This window comes from Nelumbo lutea, chromosome 5 (genome assembly GCF_056320005.1).
Source record: "Nelumbo lutea isolate HS-2025 chromosome 5, American lotus-T2T, whole genome shotgun sequence".
NCBI classification, from domain to species: domain Eukaryota; kingdom Viridiplantae; phylum Streptophyta; class Magnoliopsida; order Proteales; family Nelumbonaceae; genus Nelumbo; species Nelumbo lutea.
The window spans coordinates 34,110,676-34,130,964 of NC_142688.1; the positions used below are offsets into that span (position 1 = coordinate 34,110,676).

The 20,289-nt window shown below is 44.7% G+C and overlaps 1 long non-coding RNA gene across 1 annotated transcript; it reads left to right on the top strand.

Annotated features, from left to right (window-relative positions):
- Positions 1-2,567, top strand: LOC148851601 (uncharacterized). The gene is made up of 3 exons (XR_016099723.1): positions 1-146; positions 283-452; positions 546-2,567. It is a non-coding gene; the product is annotated as an uncharacterized LOC148851601 (long non-coding RNA).
- The last annotated feature ends 17,722 nt before the right edge of the window (positions 2,568-20,289 follow it).

Below are 20,289 nucleotides of genomic sequence, written 5' to 3' on the forward strand. Positions count from 1 at the left end.
CTCTTCTTTTGGATGACAATAATAAATCCATGAGAGGATTTGAAGTGATCGACGCCATTAAAACTAAACTGGAAACTACAGAGTGCCCCGGAGTTGTTTCTTGTGCAGACATTCTAGCAGTAGCTGCTCGCGACGCCGTCATTACTGTAAGCAAAAGCTGCAATTGAAGTTTCATTTCACCATAGAAATTCTTCGAATATCTTTTAATTTATAGCAATGTTTGGCGGTTTTCTTTAGTATAGATTTTGACACTTTGTTTTCTTTGCAATATAATTATCCCAGTTGGGTGGCACTTCATGGACAATGCAGTTAGGTAGAAGAGATTCAACAACTGCAAATTTTGCTCTGGCTGACAATGGTGGCATCCCGGTTTTTGACTCGGATCTCAGTACCCTCATAAAAAACTTTACCAGACAAGGAGTTTACTGAAACTGAGTTCGTTTCTCTATCAGGTAGCTAGAGCTCCAGAACCAGAATTAATGGCACTGTTTCTAACTGCATGTTTATTGATCTGCTTAACTTTTGTCTTCTTTTTGTTTTTGAAGGAGCTCATTCAGTTGGTCTAGCCAAGTGCTCCACCTTAAGAAGTCGTATTGACAACGACGCCATTATAGACTCCACATTTCATGGATTCCTAAAATCCACCTGCGATAAGGAAGGTGCTGACTTCTTTCACAACCTTGACAACACAACTGATAGAACGTTCGATAATGCTTATTTCACCAACTTGTTGAACAACAAGGGTCTGCTGCACTCAGATCAAGAGCTCTTCAGTGGTGGCTCCACTGACGCTCAAGTTAGAGCTTACAACACCAACTCTGCAGCTTTCTTTTCCGATTTTGGGAACGCGCCATGATCAAGATGGGGAGCCTTGACGTATTGACTGGAACTGTTCGCCATCTCCTCATCGTCTTCAGGAATACCCCCAGCGTAGAATACCGAGTTCCGGAACAAGTACGTGCCTGTCAATCTCCACCTCGGTTCTTCTCCAGTGCTCCCTCCCCTGGTTGTCCCTCACCAACAAACTGCAAAATCTTGGGTGTTGTATCATGATGGAGCTCTTGACTTGTTCTTTCAAATAGTTAACATCGATGGGGTTCTTTAAGCCCAGTGCGCAGTTGACCACCTGATCCATTTCTGGCCGCAGGAAAAACCGCCAAGCTTTGCATACGGTGAAAGGCAGTCTTATAGCCGTCCGTCGATTTTGATATCGTTGCGATAGTTGATTGCTCATTTTGAAAGCACCAAGTTTTGGGATTCATTTATTTTTATTTTTGAAAACAAAAGCCAATCAAGGGTAGAAATTTCTGACAAACTCCCTACGGTTTCATGGAGATGGCAAAGTTTGGTAGCAGGTAGAGGTAGAGAGGTCATTCAAAAGGGGGCCTGGTGGGCTGTAAATTCTGGTAGGGGGAGATTGGGAGGATAAACTGAAATTAACCTTTAATGCAAAAGGGTTTTGCACAGTTAAAACTGGGTAATATGCCTTAGGGACAGCATCCCTTCTTAATGCAATAAATATGGGGAAAAAGTTGTGGGCTGAAATCTGAAAAGCAAAAATGGACCAAAAAATAAAATACTTTATTTGGAAATGTTCTCAAAATGCCCTAGCAGTGAGAAAGCTCTCAAATGACAACATGCCTCCAATCTGTAATCAACAGACTCAAACTATAATGCACTGTTTTTTTAAATGTGAGCATGCAAAAGTTACCTGGTTTGACTCTCACTTGAGTTTTATGGGTATAAGAGGTGGATCAAGCATATCCTTCAGTTGTTGGTTTACAAATTGGGTAGATTTATGCTTAACAAACAAAGACAAAAAAGATGAGTTGCTTGCTTTCTCTTTTCTGTTATTACGGAATAACTGGAAAGCTAGGAATAGTAAAACTTTTGAGAATGCTAACCCAATTCTCAGAGTTACACTTGCAATTTCTTACAGGATGTGGAGGGAGAGAGTGATGACTACCCTGATAGGATTGCAAGATTCTTCTCCTCAACATCCAAACCTGAGTGAGATCAAATCTTCTTTTTGGAAAGCACCAAAAGTAGGGAAGCTCAAGATGAATGTGGATGGGAGTTTCTTGTGTCCTGGTAGTTCAGGTTTTGGTGCAATTCTAAGAAATGATGTTGGTGCAGTTATAATTGTAGTTTTTGGCAAATCAACAGCTTTATCTCCCATTCAGGTTGAAGCAATGACGATCCTCAACAATCTTGAGGTTTTGAGTATGTACAAAGAGGAACATATAGAAGTGGAGTCGGACTGTCAATTTCTACTGCAAGCTCTAAAGACGGGAAACTTGGACTTGGTCTCAGATGCAAACTTTCAATGCTTTGACATTAAGTTACTAACTGAAGATCTAACAATTTCTCTTAATCATGTAAATAGATCTTGTAATGTTGCTGCACATATGCTAGCCAAGAAAGGTCTAAAAGAGTCTAGGTTGTTTGTCCAAGATCCGCCTAGGTGGATCCAAGAACTGGCCAACAAAGACTTAATTAGATTTTAACTGTTATCTTTCTTGTAATTTGTGGTTGTTTCCTTATTAATGAACTCATCTTGCTAGTTTTTACCTGCCTATGTACTCATATGTGCATGCCACTTTAGATAAATCATGTAAGCTTATGTATGTTATATATCATGCATATATCTATGTATATATGTTTATGGTAAATGAAAAAAGAAAAAAAATATTGATCAAGTATGTAAACATTGCAGTTTTTATGATATAGGAAAATGTATGATATATGAAAAACTTTTGCCAATCCGCCTCCCACTGCCGTGCTTAATCCCAATGGACTAGAAACAGGCCGAACCGGTTAAAACCTACAGGCTAGGAAGCCTAGCCAGCCTAACAATTCCAAACAGGTATGCAGGCCCAAGCACAGTCCTAATGTCCTACAAGCTAGGCTTGGCATGGGCCTAGATACCTATCTTGATGGGGATTACCCATTTCTATGTCCAATAACTTGGTTAAATTTCTCAAATATTCAGGGGCTTCTGCAACATGAATTGTTTTTTTTGTTGCCCGTTCCAAAGTCTAGTCAGCTTGTTTCTTAAAATAAAAACACACCAAAAAAAATGTTATTGGGTGTGTGTTATTTTTTCTTTTCACAACTGAAATGAATAATGTGTTCTTGAATCCGGTTTTAAAAATATGTTTTTCTTTGATTATTTAACATCATATTTCATAAATCATATAATTTTTATATCAGAAAATTTGGTTTTTTTTTAAAAACCATTATTGTATTGGTTTTAAAAACATGTATTAGTTTTTGAAACAAAACTAACTTATTTTTCCTTTTAAAAACAAAAATAGAGTTCAATAACATGTTTTTTTGTTTTTTACTGATATGGCCATTCGAAAAACAAATGAAAACAAAAATATTCATGTAGAATGCCCCTCAGTTATTGAATTAGGAAAAGGCTCCGTAGAGCTGTTAGAATTCGAGCATGCCCCATTTAAGAAGAGGAGTGAAAGAGAGATGAGAAGCCCTTCTGTACTGAATGATGCAGTACTGCAGAAAACTTGACCCGTGATTCAAATGGTCTGAGGGTCCAAGACTTAAGAAAAACTAAGCCCATCTTCAGATAAATAGGCTTCCAGAACAAATCAAAGCCGAAATGCTTTCCTCTTTTCCTAAGGCTGTGTTTGATTGCAAATTGCAATGCAAATAATTTTGCACTGATGCAAAATCATGACAGTGCAAATGATTTGAATTTAAATTCTGACCAATTTTTGTTTCAAAATTTGACTTATTTTGTTTGATTGCAGCACAAATGAAGTAAATTAAGATATGAAGTAGAATAAAGTAAAATCCAAAGTAAAATTAAACAAGATTTTGAATTTTTTACATTTCCATTCTAAGGCATTTGTACTAGTGTGAATAAATTTGCACTGCAATCAAACACAGCCTTAGGGAAAGAGGAAAGTACATCGGCTTTGATTTGGGCTGGAAGCATATTTATCTGAAGATGGGCTTTGATTTGACTGGTCCTTTTTGAACGCCTGTCCCCCCACATACAACAAAACCTGTATGTGAAACAGTGGGGAAAATCAAGGGAATAGAAGTAAGGGTGTCAATGGACCGGTTTTGGATTGGACCATGTCCAGTTCAAAATCGATTTGAACGGATTGGACAAACCAATAAAATATATTGGATTGGACCAATCCGGTCTAAAATATTTATTAGATTAGATTGGACTTGGTCCGCCCGTAACAAATTTATATTAGATTGGGTTGGATTAAGCCAATATCTGATCATTTGATATAAGATAAGAATATATGTATCAATGAATCGAGTTTGGGTTGAAACCAATCTAAATCAAAATGAATTTGAACAGATTGAATGGTCCAAACATTAAATTGGATCGATCCAAATTGGTCCAAAACATTCATTACATTGGATTGGACCTGGTCCATTTATAATAGATCTGCATTGGACTGGATCGGATTGGACCAAATCCAGTCCAATTGACACCCCTGAATAGGAGGAAGAAAACTACTCGTTTGTTATCCCTCTTATTCTAGTTCGTTTTACTCTATTTTACTTTTTCGAGTGGTGGCTCGGTTGGCGTGTAAACTGTGTAGTCCGAGACAAAGATGCGATTCCACCAGCTTTGCCAAGAGTGATTGAAATGTTGCTGGAAATTAGTGTACTATGCCAAAAATAATATAAATAATTGAAATATGGCTCCTGACTCCTCCTGAGGGGGGATAAAAAAAAGAGAAACATCTTAAACTCTTAATTCTTAATAATTAATATTAGGTTGTGTTTGATTTAAAAAAAAAAAAAAGGCAAAGGTAGAAAAATTTGTACAAACCTTATATACATTTTTCCCTACTATTTATTAACCAAACAAAGAATTCCTATTCCTTCTGTCAATGTTCTTATTTCACTTCTTTCCATTCAACACCCGCGTCTGCCGAGAAGTCTATGGCGATTCTGAAAGCTGTTGTATTTTGCGAGTGGTAGGGGGGCTGGCAATATCTTATGGTGGAATGGATCAGATTCGAGAATTGCCATCTCTGCTTTGAATGGAAATACTTATATGACTGTAATCTTTCTGTTCTCTAATGAATTAGTTAGTTTGTCTATCAAAATAAATGGAAACCATTCAGTTTCTCAAATTCATTCTGTGTTTTTTAGGGAATTTTATTGGTCAGTTCTTCATATTTTGGATTACCGTTGTAGGTTTCTTAATTAAGTTCTTAACTGAAATGACTGCTCTTAATTTTTTTAAATTTATTATTGGTCAATTACTTTAGATTAAGGTGGTGTTAGGGATGTACCAGGACAAAGCTACATCGGAGCCAGATTCAAAAAATCACTCATTCTTTGGTGTTTGGTTGGCCGATTTCCGAGAAATCAGCAAATTGGTCAGAAATAATTTATTAAAATCGTGACGAAAAGAGGAATCAGTAAGTTCATGATTCCTTTTTTTAGGCCTTTGATGATGTGGAATTTGACATGGATAGGAGAAATAGTTTCCAGAAACGCAAAAATCAATGCTGATAATCGGCATTAAACAAGCTCATAACCAATTTATGAGATATCAACTTACATGACAGCAATGTTACCAAATAAATAATTTCTCTGATTTTTAGAAATTAGAAAATCAGTGATGGAAATCTAAGTTCAGAGAAGCCCATTTAAGAGATTAATGAAAACTAATAGGAGATTCGAAATTACCCTTACGTAGTATATATTCCAATAGATAACTGTTGAGCATTCTCATTGCTAGTGAAGCAGAAAAGCAAATTTGCTTTTTTTTTTCACATAGCAGATATGTAAAAAGAGCTTTTATGCTTTTTAGATGGTTTTATCAAACGCCATTTAAATAACCCACAAATATTAATAAATACCATGCAACTTTAAACACCATTCAGTCTTAGAGAAAATATCAACATTGTTTTTAAGGGTTCGACTATGATACCAAAAAAAATATAATATTGGAAAAATTTACCACCAATCAACGGGGATCACAAAAGAGGTGACCAATTAGGTGATATTAATCAAAATTTACAGAATTGCTTTGATTAATAGTTTAGGGGTAAACAACTGGTTTATTTATTAAAAACCAAATCAAATAAATCAAAATTTTAAAAACCAAAATTATCCCAAACCAAAATTCTTTTTTGATTATTATTTATAAAACTAAAAATCCAAGCCACCAGTGCCATGTCTTTTCCAGTACCGTGTCCTTCGGGCACCATAGATTTTCCCCATTTATTAAGGACTTATCTCACTCATTTTCCCTATAAGTGATTAAGTATGGTTTATGGGCCTAGTCTTCTCTTCAAATGGATTGCAAGCTACTAATTACCACCACTCTCAGGTCCCTTCCATTAATGCATTTATTTATTTGTTTATTCTTTCCACCTTTCCACCTTTCCATTCTCAATTATATTCTTCTTTTAACATATTTGTTTATTAACTATCTATTTTTATTTATGGGTCTATATATGATAAACAATAACTTAATTCTTTTTAAATATAATTGATCAATCAAATCCGATTGAATTTAATCTTTAATAAGACTAAAATCCAATACATACATGCCGATATTTCCATTTGTTTTTGTTAGTAATTTCTATGTTAATGGTGTGAAGGGCAAAAGGATTATGCTTCTCTTGGTTTTGTTGGCTACCACGCCCATGTGATATCATGAACATAAATTCAATTGTGCTGAAGCAGAGAGATCAGGCCACGTCAAAGTCATTCACTTCTCTTTTTCAAAACGACAAGCTTGTTGGAACAGGAAGTACTCTTTCTGTTGAGGACTGTATCTGCGTGTCGGTTTTATTAATGCGGTTTTATTCAGAAAGAAAAAATAAAACAGAAGACTCATAATTTAAGAGAAGGGGTCCCAAGAGGCAAGTTTCATCACTTTGTCGGATGATCAAAAGCCCTCTTTATTATCAAGATGTTATATAATTGATTCAACTGATGAGACGATTCTCTGGGCCTATTAATGGAGTCCTACTACGGGTGCAGCCATAATGAATCTCTGCAAACCTCTACATTCATTGCACCTCTTCTCTGGTAATCAGTCATTGGCTCAACTAGCAGTGTAACAGCCGAGTTTCGTTGCTTATAGGGCTATAAACGGATTGAGTATAGATTGTAGAATCGCTTCTGAACCAGATCCTACAGAGATTTAACTTTAGATTCAAAACCGAATCGATTAATAATGATACAATAGGGTCTAACTTGATAGACACGGGTTCTCTGATCTTTTGTCTTGCAGTTTGGTCCAGCTCGCTACGCGACTAATGCCCAGGTAATCTTCCAATTAGGATCTCCCAGATAACACACCATCAATTGGCGTTGTCTGTGGGAACCAATCAAAAGGTCAACATTACACCTCATCCATCACGTTACTCTCTCAATGGCATCTTCAAGCAAAACCGGAAAGGGCATCGACATGAGCGTCACTAGGGGGCAGGACCACCCAGCATCACTCCCTCTAGGCCCTTCAGTGACTATCGGGCAATTCACCATCCCTCTCACTGCCTCAGGGATCCCCGTTGTGTCAATGCAGTAGACGCGTCAGCAGATAAATGTCCCACTGCCCCAACTATCGGGTGTCACTAGTTCGATGATCTAGTTCAGAGTGTCAGAACCATGCAAATTCTGATGTAGTAGATGCATCAGTTCCAACAATTTCAATAGTACTATGTCTATTAGCAGTATTAGTAGCAGTTTCCACCATTGTAGTCGAACCAACAACTAGGTCAGTACCAAAATCAGATCCAAAACCAACACTCGCACCACCAATAGCCTCATCAAAGTGTTCGCCGATCTCCCCATCGGGGTGAGGGAAACTCACAAGTTCTGGTCCCTCCTAGGGGCCAAACCCCACCTCGGGGTAGGACCGACGGCCAACACACCCCCCAAGTTTCTCAAAGGGGGAACCCAAGGTCAGCCAACATGAAAGGATCAGTCAAAAACAACACTCACAGCCTAAGAATCATAAGTCGTGGCTTGACGATCGCCAGCTTGGGGCCCGAGTTGTGGGCTCGAGACGAGACCCCTCGACACCCCGCAACAGCCAACACCGGTCTCACGACCAAGAAGAAGCAAGAGGAAGGAACCCTGATCCACCTTGCAACAGTGTTCAAGAGTGAGAGCGGACCAGAATCGAAGTACCTGATCATACCGAAGCCAGCAGCACCAATGCATAGCCAGTGAAGAAATAGTAGCGCCAACGTCGCAAGACTCGCCATTCCTCAACCAGAAATAGCCCGCCAACAAAAAACAGCCAACCGTGGAAGCAAAGCAAGGAAAGGGATGAAGTGAGCTCGGTGGCTACACGACCGGCTCCAACATTGTTGAGCCGACTCTCCCCCTTGTCACCCGACCTACTAGAAGTCCCTATGCCGAAGGACTACAAGGTGCCCCTATTGGAAAGGTACGACGGAACTTTCATTCCTAACGACCATGTAAACGCCTTCTAGTCTCAAATGCATCTCACCGAAGCAGATAAAGCGTCCTTGTGTGTGGCTTTCTCCACCACTTTCAAATGACTAGCTGGATTTGGTACAGGAACATCACGCCGAGCTTGATCAAAAGTTGGGCATAGTTCATGGATATGTTCACGACCACTTCATCACTAGTAAGAAGTGCCCGAAGTCACAAGAAAGCCTTCTAAACATGGTGCAGAGGGAAAACGAGTCAATTCGGAGCTACATCAAGCATTTCAATGAAACTTGCCTATAGATACCAGATCTTGATCCAACAGTGCGCCTCACCACTACACGGAAGGGAATTACACACAAGGAGTTCAGATGGTACGTCGAAGTAAATCACCCGAAGAACATCATGGATTTCCTAGCATTGGCAGAGAAGTTCATAAGCACGGAAAAAGATTTTGGCCAAAAACTAGACAGCCAACCGGACGAGAAAAGAAAAAGACGGGAAGAAGGAACAAGCAGCAGCAAGCACAAAAGAAAGAAGAGCAAATCATCGAGGAGAAGTAAGTCACCTCGCTTGAGAAGTAAGTCTCCCTCTCGGAGTTACAGGTCGGGTCGGCGAACTAGGATCCTCCTGTGGAGAGGAGGACCTATACCCCCTCAACGCGAAGCGAGGAGAAATCCTACTAGCGATTAAGGACTCTTCCTTCCTCAAGTGGCCACCTAGGCTGCAGGGATACCTGACGACCTGGAACCCGAACTCTATTGTCATTTTCATTGAGACCACGATCATAGTATAGAGAACTGTCAGAATCTCTGCAATGAGATCGAAGAGCTCATTCGCCATGGGTACCTAAAGAAGTACGTCTTGCATGAGGAAAAAGAACAGAGGGACCGACAAGGAGACCAGGGGAGAGATGCTCTGGAGCGAGCAGACAAAAAGAGCAGCCACCTCGACAGTTACCTGAAGAGAGACCGATCCGTGGGATAACCAACATGATCACCAACGGATCCATTGTATCGGGGTGCACCACAGCAGTGGGGAAGACCTCAGTTAGAGAACTGGAGCATGAAGAACAAAACCCACCGAAGCGACCTCGGGTGGAAGAGCCCATTTATTTCACCGAAATGATGCGCATAGGATACAATATCCTCACGACGATGCTCTCATCGTGAAGCTCGTCGTAAATGATTTTAAAGTGAAGCGGATCTTGGTGAACTCAGGCAGTTCGGCCAACATCCTATTCAAAGGAACATTTGATAGGCTACAGCTGAAGTAGAGCGACTTAAAACCAGCAAATACACCCTTCGTGGGGTTCAGCAACAAAGAAGTCAGACCCCTTGGCCAGGTCACGGCACCAGTAGAGGCAGGGACGTGGCCAAACATAGTGCAATTCGAGCGTGCCTTCCTTATGGTCGCGACTCCGTCCCCTTACAACGCGATTGTAGGTTGGCCCATCCAACACGTCTTACGTGCGACAGTATCAACATACTACTTGGCAATGAAGTTCCCTACAGATTACGGAGTAGGGGTCATATGAGGCAATCAGCTTGAGTCTCACAAGTGCTACATTGCTGCACTGAAAGGTAAGGCGAAGTTAGCAGATGATGTCGAGCTAGAGTAACTAGCAGACTACACCGAGGAGCGAGCTGCCCCGATGGAGGAGATAGTCCATATACCGATTTCCAAAACTAAGCCGACCAAGACCTTCCAGATCGATGCTCTAATAAGCGAACTGCTCCGAACACAACTAGTAAGTTTTTTACTTAATAATTTAGATGTTTTTGCTTGGTTTGTGGCAAAAATGCCTGGCATCGACCCTAGTGTGATTACTCACAAGTTAAGTGTGGACCCTTTAGTCAGGCCAATTAGACAAAGAAAACACAACCTCGCCTAGGGCTGTTCAGGGGTTGGGTTAGGCCGGTTTACTAAGGTTTTTTCAACTGACCGACCTGGTCGGCTTACCTGAGATGGAAACCGAAACTGACCCAGTGTTAAGCAAAACCGACCTAGTTGGTTTGAGTCGGGTTGGGTCGGTTTCGGCTCTAAGTTCACCCATGCCCCCCATGGCCACCTAGTTTTCTGGAAATATATTTAAAATTGAAATATGTATTTTAGAAATATATATATATATAAACAAAAATATACATACAAATATATTGGAATATATATTTTCAGATATTTCAGTTTTTAGTTAAGTAGGAACTAGGTCGGTTCGGTTCGGGTTGGTTTCGGTTTCCAAAACCGACCCAAACCATCAGCTTATGAATTTGTACAACCCAAAACCGACCAGTGCTGATGAAAACCCGACCAACTCGGGTTGGTCGGTTTGGTCGAGTTGGGCCTTCTTATGAACAACCCTAACCTCGCCCTGGAGTGGTGGAGGGTAGTCGATGAGAAGGTTGGGAAACTCCTCGCCGCAAACTTCATCAAGGGAGGTCCATTATTCGAGCTGGGTAGCCAACCCTATGCTGGTGAAAAAAGCCAATAGAATGTGGCGCATGTGTGTCGACTACACTGACCTGAACAGAGCTTACCCAAATGACTGCTTCCCCTTCCCAGGATAGACCGCCTGGTAGACGTGACCTCGGGGCATGAGTTGTTGAGCTTTATGAACGCCTACTCCAGCTACAACCAGAGTAGGATGTACATAGCCAACCAGGACAAGACTGCTTTTGTAACTGAGCTAGGGTTGTACTATTACAAAGTCATGCCCTTTGGTTTAAAAAATTCTGAAGCAACTTTCCAACGACTTGTAAATAAAATTTTTGAACCATTGATCGGTAATAAGATTGAATGTAATGTTGATGACATGGTCGTGAAAACCCAGTTTTCAAACTCTTTAGTTGATGATTTAAATTCTATTTTTCAAATTCTGAGAAAATTTAATATGAACTCAACCCGAACAAGTGTGTCTTCAGGGTCATGTCGGGCAAAATTCCTCGACTACATAGTGAACCAACGTGGCATCGAAGCCAACCCTAATAAAATTAAGGCCATATTAGATATGAGACCGCCCCGGAAGATAAAGGAGGCCCAAAGACTAACAGGCCAGGTAGCCACCCGAAACCGGTTTATGTCCAAATCGGTGGGTCATGGACCGAAGAGTGTTAGCTCACATTTGATAAGCTAAAAAAGTACCTAAGTACTGCACCGGATTTGACCTGACCTGAGGAAGGTAACGAGATGAAGTTGTACCTCTCCGCGAGTGATGGGGTGGTCAGCTCGGTACTAATCAAAGAAGTAGAGTGGGTCCAACGACCTGTCGACTACGTAAGTAAAGTTTTGTAGGATGCCATACCATTGTTGTCCTCACCAATAGACCTCTAAGGCACATTTTTCTTAAGCCTGAGGTGTCAGTGTTATGGTCCCGCTCGTAGGATCTCGTCACGGGTCGGTCCACAGTGAGAAAGCCCTACTTTCCCTTGCGCCTTTCCTTGCGTGCAGACCCTATTGCGAAACTGAATGGGTGATTTGTCCAAAAGACCACCCGAACTCTCCCTTGGGGTGATTTGTCCAAGAGACCACCCAAACTCTCCTCACTCTTTTCTTGACTGCAAAACTGAATGCTTTACTTCAATTCGTAGCTCCTTAAATAGGAGATTACAGAAGGGAATTCCTTGCTAGATTTGGCTAGGCTAGGGTAATCCAACTCAAACTAAAACTCATAACTCTTAAAATAAGATAAGGATAAGATAAGATAAGGGATAAGGGATAAGATAGCTAGCGGCGAGTTGGCTTGACGTGTCCAGATAAGGGTGGGCCCACCCCTATGAGCTATCGTGTCGGCCCCGCTCTGTTGCTGCTACCAGGTGTGTGCGTGCGGCTCATGGTGCCACCGCCGCGCGATGCGTGCGCGCAGTGCTGCTGCCGCGCAGTGTGTGCACGTGCCTCATGGTGCCACTGCCATGCTGTGTCGGGCGTGTGCGCGGTGCGTGCTGCCATGCAGTGCGTGCGGTGCAAGCTGCTGCCTGGCGGTGCGTGCTGCGTGCCATGGTGTCGCTGTTGTGCGGTGTCGGGCGTGTGCGCGGTGCGTGCTTCTGTGCTGCTGTGCGGTATGCGCTGCTGCCTGGCGGTGCGTGTTGCGCGCTACCGGCGGTGCGTGTTGCTGTGCAGCGCTGCCAGGCGGTGCATGTTGATGCGTAGTGTTACCAGGCGGTGCATGTTGTTGTGCAGTGCTACCAGGCGGTGCCTGCTGTTGTGCGGCCTGCTGTGTATGCTGCTGCCTATGACTGCGCCATAATGCGCTGTCGGATGTTGTGACCATAACAGTCAGGTAGGTTGATGAAGTGGTCCATCGAGCTAAGAAAATACGGCATCCAGTTCGAGCCACGTCCAGCGATCAAAGCCCAAGTCTTGGAGGACTTCATAATAGAATGTACATTCAGCACATTGTGTATTTCAGTTCAGCAATTTCTTAGACCATTTTGGGTCCGTTTCGATTTGACCATTGTGTATTTCAGTTCAGCAATTTCTTAGACCATTTTGGGTCCGTTTCGATTTGACCATTTAATTTTTTTAAGAGAAAAAAATTTTTTGAATGTGGTCAGACACATGGTCTATCGAACATCTAATGACATTGAAGCCCCCCTCCATTAGAGGTCTGTCAATATTTTGTTTTTAAATCCCTAAGCTGCCCAAGCCTCCGCTTCGTTGATTGAGTAGCTACCAATATCGCTTTTGAAAACTATTTAAAAATATGGCAGATTTTGGCGTTGAGGAAGGGCTCGCTTCAGTTCGAGTACTTGGTCAATTGATAAAGGTTGTGGTGGCCGACCAAGTTGTTCAGAATTGTGAGAGGAGTTCCTACACAAATGTCAAATAATGACAGATGGTTGTCCGTCGAGTGAGGAGGTGAATCAATGGTTGCTCCTCCTCTAACGACATCTACAACAACCGTCGGTGAAAAGACTGGAAGGAAACAGGTGGTTTGTCATTTTTGCTTCAGAAGCTTGTGGAGCTTTTCATTCACGAAATCAATTCTTAAATGGAATGCAATTTTCCTTGTAGCCCTAGAATCCGATAGGTTGTTTGGAAAGTCGGAGAAATGGCAACGGTAAGTGGTGGATCCTAGTCTTTGGTGTTCCGCTCTCGGCCTAATGACTAATTGTGTTCAAAGAAATTGGCGATGCAATAAGGGGTTTCATCTTTGCAGACCAAAAAATACTTGCTTGGGAGAACCTTGACTCACTCCCTCTTCTGGTTTGGAGAAAAGGGGTTCGGGATATACCAAAAACTACAGAGCTCATTATGAGAGGCATTACATAATTGATTTAGCTTCCGTTAGAGAACCTGATGTTGTGCAATCTGGCCGGTCCTAGCTGTCGACGGCCTTGCCTCTGAACGGAGCTACAGGGGAACCTGAAACGGAGAAGATGAGGGAGCTCCGGAGGGAACCCGGTGAGATTGTTCCGAAGCTCAAGTTAGTATTCTCTCAAAGGCAAGATAAAACCAGATGGCGCAAAGTTCACATACCTTGTTCTTGGGGGGTAAAGAGCCTTTTATAACCACTTCGCGTACTCGCTCCGAGGCTTCTGTTAGGTCGGGTATGATTGTCTCTACGCTCCTGCCAGTTCGGGTGTCATCACCTCTGCTGGGACAGAACCACCACTGCTCTCTTTGTCGAAGCCGTCTCCGCAATTGGAGATGGCGGTAGCAGGTGGCGGTGGTAGGTGGTCGTTTGAGTGCAGCTGTCAAGCGTCAGATCCCAGGTCAGTCAAGTGCGCCGCCCCTGGGTACGGACTTCCTCGGTGTCAGGCGAGGTACGGTTGTTCAGTTTGGCATCCTGGAGGCGAAGTACTGGAGTGGTGGGTTAGCTGAAGTCTTGATTTCGGATAGGGGAGTGTCTCGAACTGTCATGGGGCAGGCCAGTTCGGGTCGCTGCCTTGTGTGAGGCTTGGGGCCTATGGGAGAATTCAGGCTCCTTGTAGGGAGTTCGGGCTCCTAGTAAGGAGTTCGGACTGCTGATAGGGAGTTCGGACCACTGGTTCCTCCCTTTGGTGCTCGCGCTTTGGGCGCGTTGTTGTGCCGAGTTGTTGCCTTTGCCACGTATTGCGTAATTACGAGGTCGGGCCAAATTTTCCTTCATCAATTGCCCCCCACTCCTCGTGCTAAGGGTCTTGCCCTGGCGTAGGGAGTTCGCGAGGTGGCAGGTGGATTTGTCCCGTACTTTGAATTTCGATAGCGCGAGGTGCGTTGTCAAGGTTCTTTGGGTTTCTCGAGCACCCAAAAGATGGGAAACGCGCCGACCTGCTTACAAATGCTAGCAGACGTGGCGGCACGCACTTATTTCAAATTTTTAAAAAAGCGCACCACTAGGAGACGTGACAGCGAGTCTTTTCGAATTTGAAAAAATGCGCCGCTGCCGTTTTTAATGCAAGGAGACATGCACTGGCATTCTATCAGTTTCAGAAAGGCGTGCGCCGGTGTTTTATCAGTTTCAAAAAGACGTGCGCCAATCATGTCTCGGTCTCAGGGGACGTGTGGTCAGCGCGACTGCGGGTCGTCGGATTGGCTTTGATCTGCATTGTTGGTTCTCGATCACTTTGGGTATAAATAGTGGGGGACCCCAGTCGCTTTGTCACTTCTGCGCTTTGCTTCTTGAGCTCGCGTCCAAGTTTTAGCTTGCGTCCAGTCTTTTAGTTCTCCTTCAAGGATTTTTGCTCATGTTCCAGTTCCCGTAGTCTGTTCAAGCCTTTTTCCGAGTGAGTGCTTTCCTGTAATCCATCTTTTCTCCTCGATGTCTAGCTCGGACAGCTCAGACGGTTCTTCAAGTGGGTCTGATGCAGGTTATACGAACCGAGTTGCATCCCCCTAATGGCCTTAACGAACCTGAGGTAGAACTTGAGGAAGAATTTGAGCCCGTAGGCCGAGCTCCCTCGGGCAGTTTTGTGTCTACCTCTTGTCGAGGTCGGATGTTAGACAAGTTTGGTCCCTCGACAATGATGCCTGAGGAGCTCCAATCCCTTATTACCTATTACAACTTGCCTGGGGAGTACACCTACTTCATACCTTCGGGTAGCTTTCCTTGGGAACACGGTCCTGAAGAGATCGTGATATTCCGGGAGCAGCTAGCTGCTGGGCTGTGACTACCTTTCCACACCCTTCTTGTCAAGGTCATGAACCACTTCGGCGTTACTGTCAGCCAGCTTCACCCGAACTCCATTCATAACTTGGTGGGGACAATCTCCCTATTTCGTGAATGGGGCTTTCCTTTAGACTTGGAGATATTCTCTTCTATTTTAATGCTTAAGAAGCAAGCGGGTCCCCTTCCCGGGCGTAGGCGGGCGTATTACCTGTCTCCGTGCCCGAGTTTTAAGCTCTTACATGAACTTCCCAACAAGATCTCGGCGTGGAAGCGGGACTAATTCAGGGTGCAAAGTGTACTAGGGTGGCCGTTTCAGACTAGGTGAGGGATGACCGCCCTTGACTCCAGTGTTACGCTTGATAAAGAGACGGCGAAGGGCCTCTAGCAATGGGCACGGTTAGGGCTAAAATGCCATCAGTATCTGATGGAGGCCAAGCTTATTGCGGCCGGCCTGAGTTCGGGTAGGTTCCTTGCTCAGAGGTTTCTTGTTTTGCTTTGTTCTTTCATTTTCTCTGATGCCGAACTCTTTTTTGCAGGTGTGATGGACTCAGAAAGGACCCGCGGTGGGCACCTGTTTCAAGGCATGAAGAGGAAGAAGCGAGTCGCCAAGCGAACTCATGCCGAGCTGCTCCAAGATGCGGAGCCTTAAGTACTAGACTACCCGTTAGAGGATCTGCCTAGGGAGCCCGAGGTGGCTCCTCCAATGCAAGAAGCGGCAAGGGCCCCTTATGCCGAGACTACTCACACGGGGGCTCCCGCCTACTCTAGTGCTCCCGCTTACTCTATGTCCACTTATACGCGAACTGGGCCCTCAGGCTCGAGAGCCCAAGGGAAATTCAGGAGCGTGTTGTCACCGAACTACGCTCTTCAGAAGAATAGGGAAGCCAACCTCTCCGAGGAGGTCGCGGCATGGACCGATCTTCCTTTGAACCAGGTCGCCTGTCATACTGCCTCTCATGCTATGGTGGTGAGTCAAATTTCTTATCGGGCTTCTTTGCTTTTATCCCTCTTACCGTCGTTCTCTTAATCACTTGTTCTTTCCTTTTGGTAGGTGAACTCTTCTATCCATGCCTTGGCGGCCCAGGTGGAGAGGAGCTCGAGGCAGGCACGAGCTGCCAAAGAGGCTTTCCGTGCTGCCGAGGCAACTTCCCGAGCTACTGAGGCGGTTGCTTGTGCTGCTAAGGCGGCTGCTCGTGCTGCTGAGGCAACTGCTCGCGCTGCTATGGCCAGGCAGGTGAGGTCTCAGAGAGATGCCGAGACCATGGGGGTTGTTGTGAAGCACATGGCGGTCATGAGGCTGGATCTGCAGCATCAGGTTGAATACCTTCAGGAGGATATTAGGGAGAGGACGCAGATCTTTTCTCAAGGCATTGAAGATGCCAAGAAGAAGGTCGTTGATGAGTACATCGCCTCGCCGCGCTTTGATGACCTGATGGTGGACTCGTACAGAAGGGATTTTAAATTGAGCCGGTGGATGATCCAAAACACATACCCCGAGCTCAATATCAATGTCATATCCACTTCGCGCATAACTCAAGAGATGGCCAACGTTGTTGATGGTGAGCCAGATTCCGAGGGCAAGGCAGGACCTTCAAGTATTGTTGAAGTGGCTTTTGATAATAAAGAAGTAGCTCCGGGCCTGTGAAATGTAAATTTTTTTTTTCGAAATGTGCACTCCCTTATTTTGAAATCGATTGACTTTTCTTTGGGTTAAGTGTTGGTTGTTCTTTCTCCCGAACTGACCGTATTTGTTGAACTGATCATATGCCCGATTTGTTTCTTTCCCAGGTTACTACACTCGCACGACCTATTTTGATGTTTAATACTTTAAGTATCCACTTCGCCTGAGCCTTTGGCTGACACTTTTCTTTGCTTGCCTATGCTGAGGTTTCTTCGTTAGCTCGGCATCCTAGCCCTTGGGCTTTGGTAGTGATTTCGTCCACTTCGCTTGGCGGTCTATAGGTAGTATTGCCTTAAGTTGACGATGTTCCACGCTCGGGGTACTTGTTTGCCCTCTAAGGTTTCGAGCTCGTATGCCCCCTCGAGTGCTCTCTTTACTCTGTAGGGCCCTTCCCAATTCGGTCCAAGTTTTCCCATGCCGGGTTCGGGCACCATGATCTTACGGAGAACCAGGTCGCCGACGCAGAAGCTCTGCTTCTTTACTCTGGCATTGTAGTACCGAGCTACTTTTTGCTGGTAGGTCGTTGTCCGGATGTGCGCGAGGTCTCCTACCTCATCCAGTAGGTCGAGGTTAGTGCGTAACTCGTCTCTGTTTGTCTAAGCGCCATATGCTTCTAGTTGTAGTGTAGGTATTTTGATTTCTGCCGGGATTACCGCTTCAGTGCCATAGGTGAGGTTAAAGGGGGTCTCTCCCGTGGCGGTTTTTTCTGTAGTTCGGTGAGCCCATAGAACACTTGGTAGCTCGTCCGCCCACAACCCTTTAGCTCAGTCTAGTCGTGCTTTTAGTCCGCGGAGGATGGCTCTATTCATTACTTCTAGTTGTAGTGTAGGTATTTTGATTTCTGCCGGGATTACCGCTTCAGTGCCATAGGTGAGGTTAAAGGGGGTCTCTCCCGTGGCGGTTTTTTCTGTAGTTCGGTGAGCCCATAGAACACTTGGTAGCTCGTCCGCCCACAACCCTTTAGCTCAGTCTAGTCGTGCTTTCAGTCTGCGGAGGATGGCTCTATTCATTACTTCTGTCTGACCGTTTGCCTACGGGTGTGCGACCGATGTGAAGTTCTGACGAATTCCCATATTTTGGCACCATTCTTGGAACTTGATATCCTCGAACTGGTTTCCATTGTCAGAGATCAGTACCCGAGGTAGCCCGAAGCGACATACTATGTTCTTCCAAAAGAAGTTTTGTATGTTTCGGGCTATAACTATCGCCAGAGGTTCAGCTTCTATCCATTTTGTGAAGTAATCTACTGCCACCACTAGGAACTTTCTCCCACCTGTTGCTGGCGGGAATGGCCCCAGGAGGTCGATGCCCCATTGTGCAAAGGGCCATGGACTGGTGAGGTATTTGAGGTCGACAGCAGGCTATTGGTGGATATTGGCATGCTTCTGACACTTGTTGCATTTTCTGACAAGCTCGACAGCTTTTGCCTTCATCGTTGGCCTATAGTATCTTTGTCGATGTGCCTTTTGGGCGAGGGCTCTGCCCCCCAGGTGTCCGCAGCACAGACCTTCATGAGTGTCACGGAGTACGAGCTCGACTTCGGCAGGTCGCAAGCAACGCATGTAGGGGAGCGTGTAGGACCATCGGCACATCCGTTCGTCTATTATGACGTATTTGGCTGCCTGGCGCTACACCCTCTTGGCTGCATTGCGGTCCACAAGGAGGGTTCCATCTAGCAAGAAGCTCGCGAGTGGGTCGATCCAACTCGGCTCTACTTCAAGGACAGGAGCGACCTCCTCTGCCCCACCGAGAATGCTAGGCCGAGGTAAGTCCCCTATGTACACGGTTCTCATGGTGTTGTGACTCGTGCTGGCTAACCGGGATAGAGCATCGGCCTCAATGTTCTCTAACCTCGGGATTTGCCTGATGAAGTGTGACTGGAAGTTGAGTAGAGCCTCCTTTACTTTTTCCAAGTATACGATCATAGAAAGCTCGCGTGCTTCGAATTCGCCCGTAACCTGGTTGACCATGAGCTGGGAATCACTGCAGATAACTATGTGCTTTGCTCTTACCTTTTTCGCTAGGTTCAGCCCAGCAATCAGTGCCTCGTACTCCACCTCATTGCTGGATGCCGCGAACTCAAAGAGTAGCGCGTACTCCAATTTCGTGCCCTTGGGCCGCATAGGACTATTCCAGCCCTGCTGCCCTGCTGGTTGAGGAGCCATCTACGTGAAGGATCTAGGGCTCGTTATCCCAGTTCACGTTTGGCCTAACTAGGAGAGATGCCACACTGGCTGCTACTTCATGGGGTTCAGACTCTATTGGCTTGGGAGCTCCGGGCTCACCCAAACTGGGGATCTCATGCTCAACCGGCCAGGGGCTTCGAGGCCGAACGTGCACTCGGCGATAAAATATGCTAAGGCTTGGGCCTTAATAGCAGTTCGTGGCTTATACTTGAGATCGTACTCACTGAGCTCGATGGCCCACTTCGTCAACCGACCGGAAACGTCGGGCTTGAGTAAGACTTGCCTAAGAGGCTTGTCAGTCAAGACAATGATAGTGTGAGCCTGGAAATATGGGTGGAGTTTCCGAGCTGCAATTACCAGTGCGTATGCTAGCTTTTCTATTTGTGGGTATCTCGTCTCTGCTCCCTACAGGATTTTACTAACATAATAGATGGGCTACTGGACCCGATCTACTTTTTTTATTAGTACCAAACTAACCACTTCGTCGCTTGTCGAGAGGTACAGTTCTAAGACCTCCCCCTCCTCGAGCCTAGCTAAGGTTGGCACAGTAGCGAGGTAGGTCTTTAGCTCGTCGAACGCGAGCTGACAATCTCGGTTTCATTCGAACCCTTTGCCTTTGATTGCTTTAAAGAAAGACAGATAGCAGTCTGCCGATTTGGACATGAAGCAGCACAAAGCGGCTATGCGGCCGTTTAGCCTCTGAACTTCTTTTACTTTTCGGGGTGGTCTCATATCTAGGATGGCCTTTATCTTGTCCGGGTTGGCCTCAATACTGTGCCGGTTGACAATGTACCCTAGGAACTTACCCGAGGTGACACTGAAAACACATTTGTTGGGGTTCAGTTTCATGCTAAATCGACGTAGAATTTGGAAGACAGAATCTAAGCCTTGTATTAATTCCTATGAGAACTGCGTCTTGA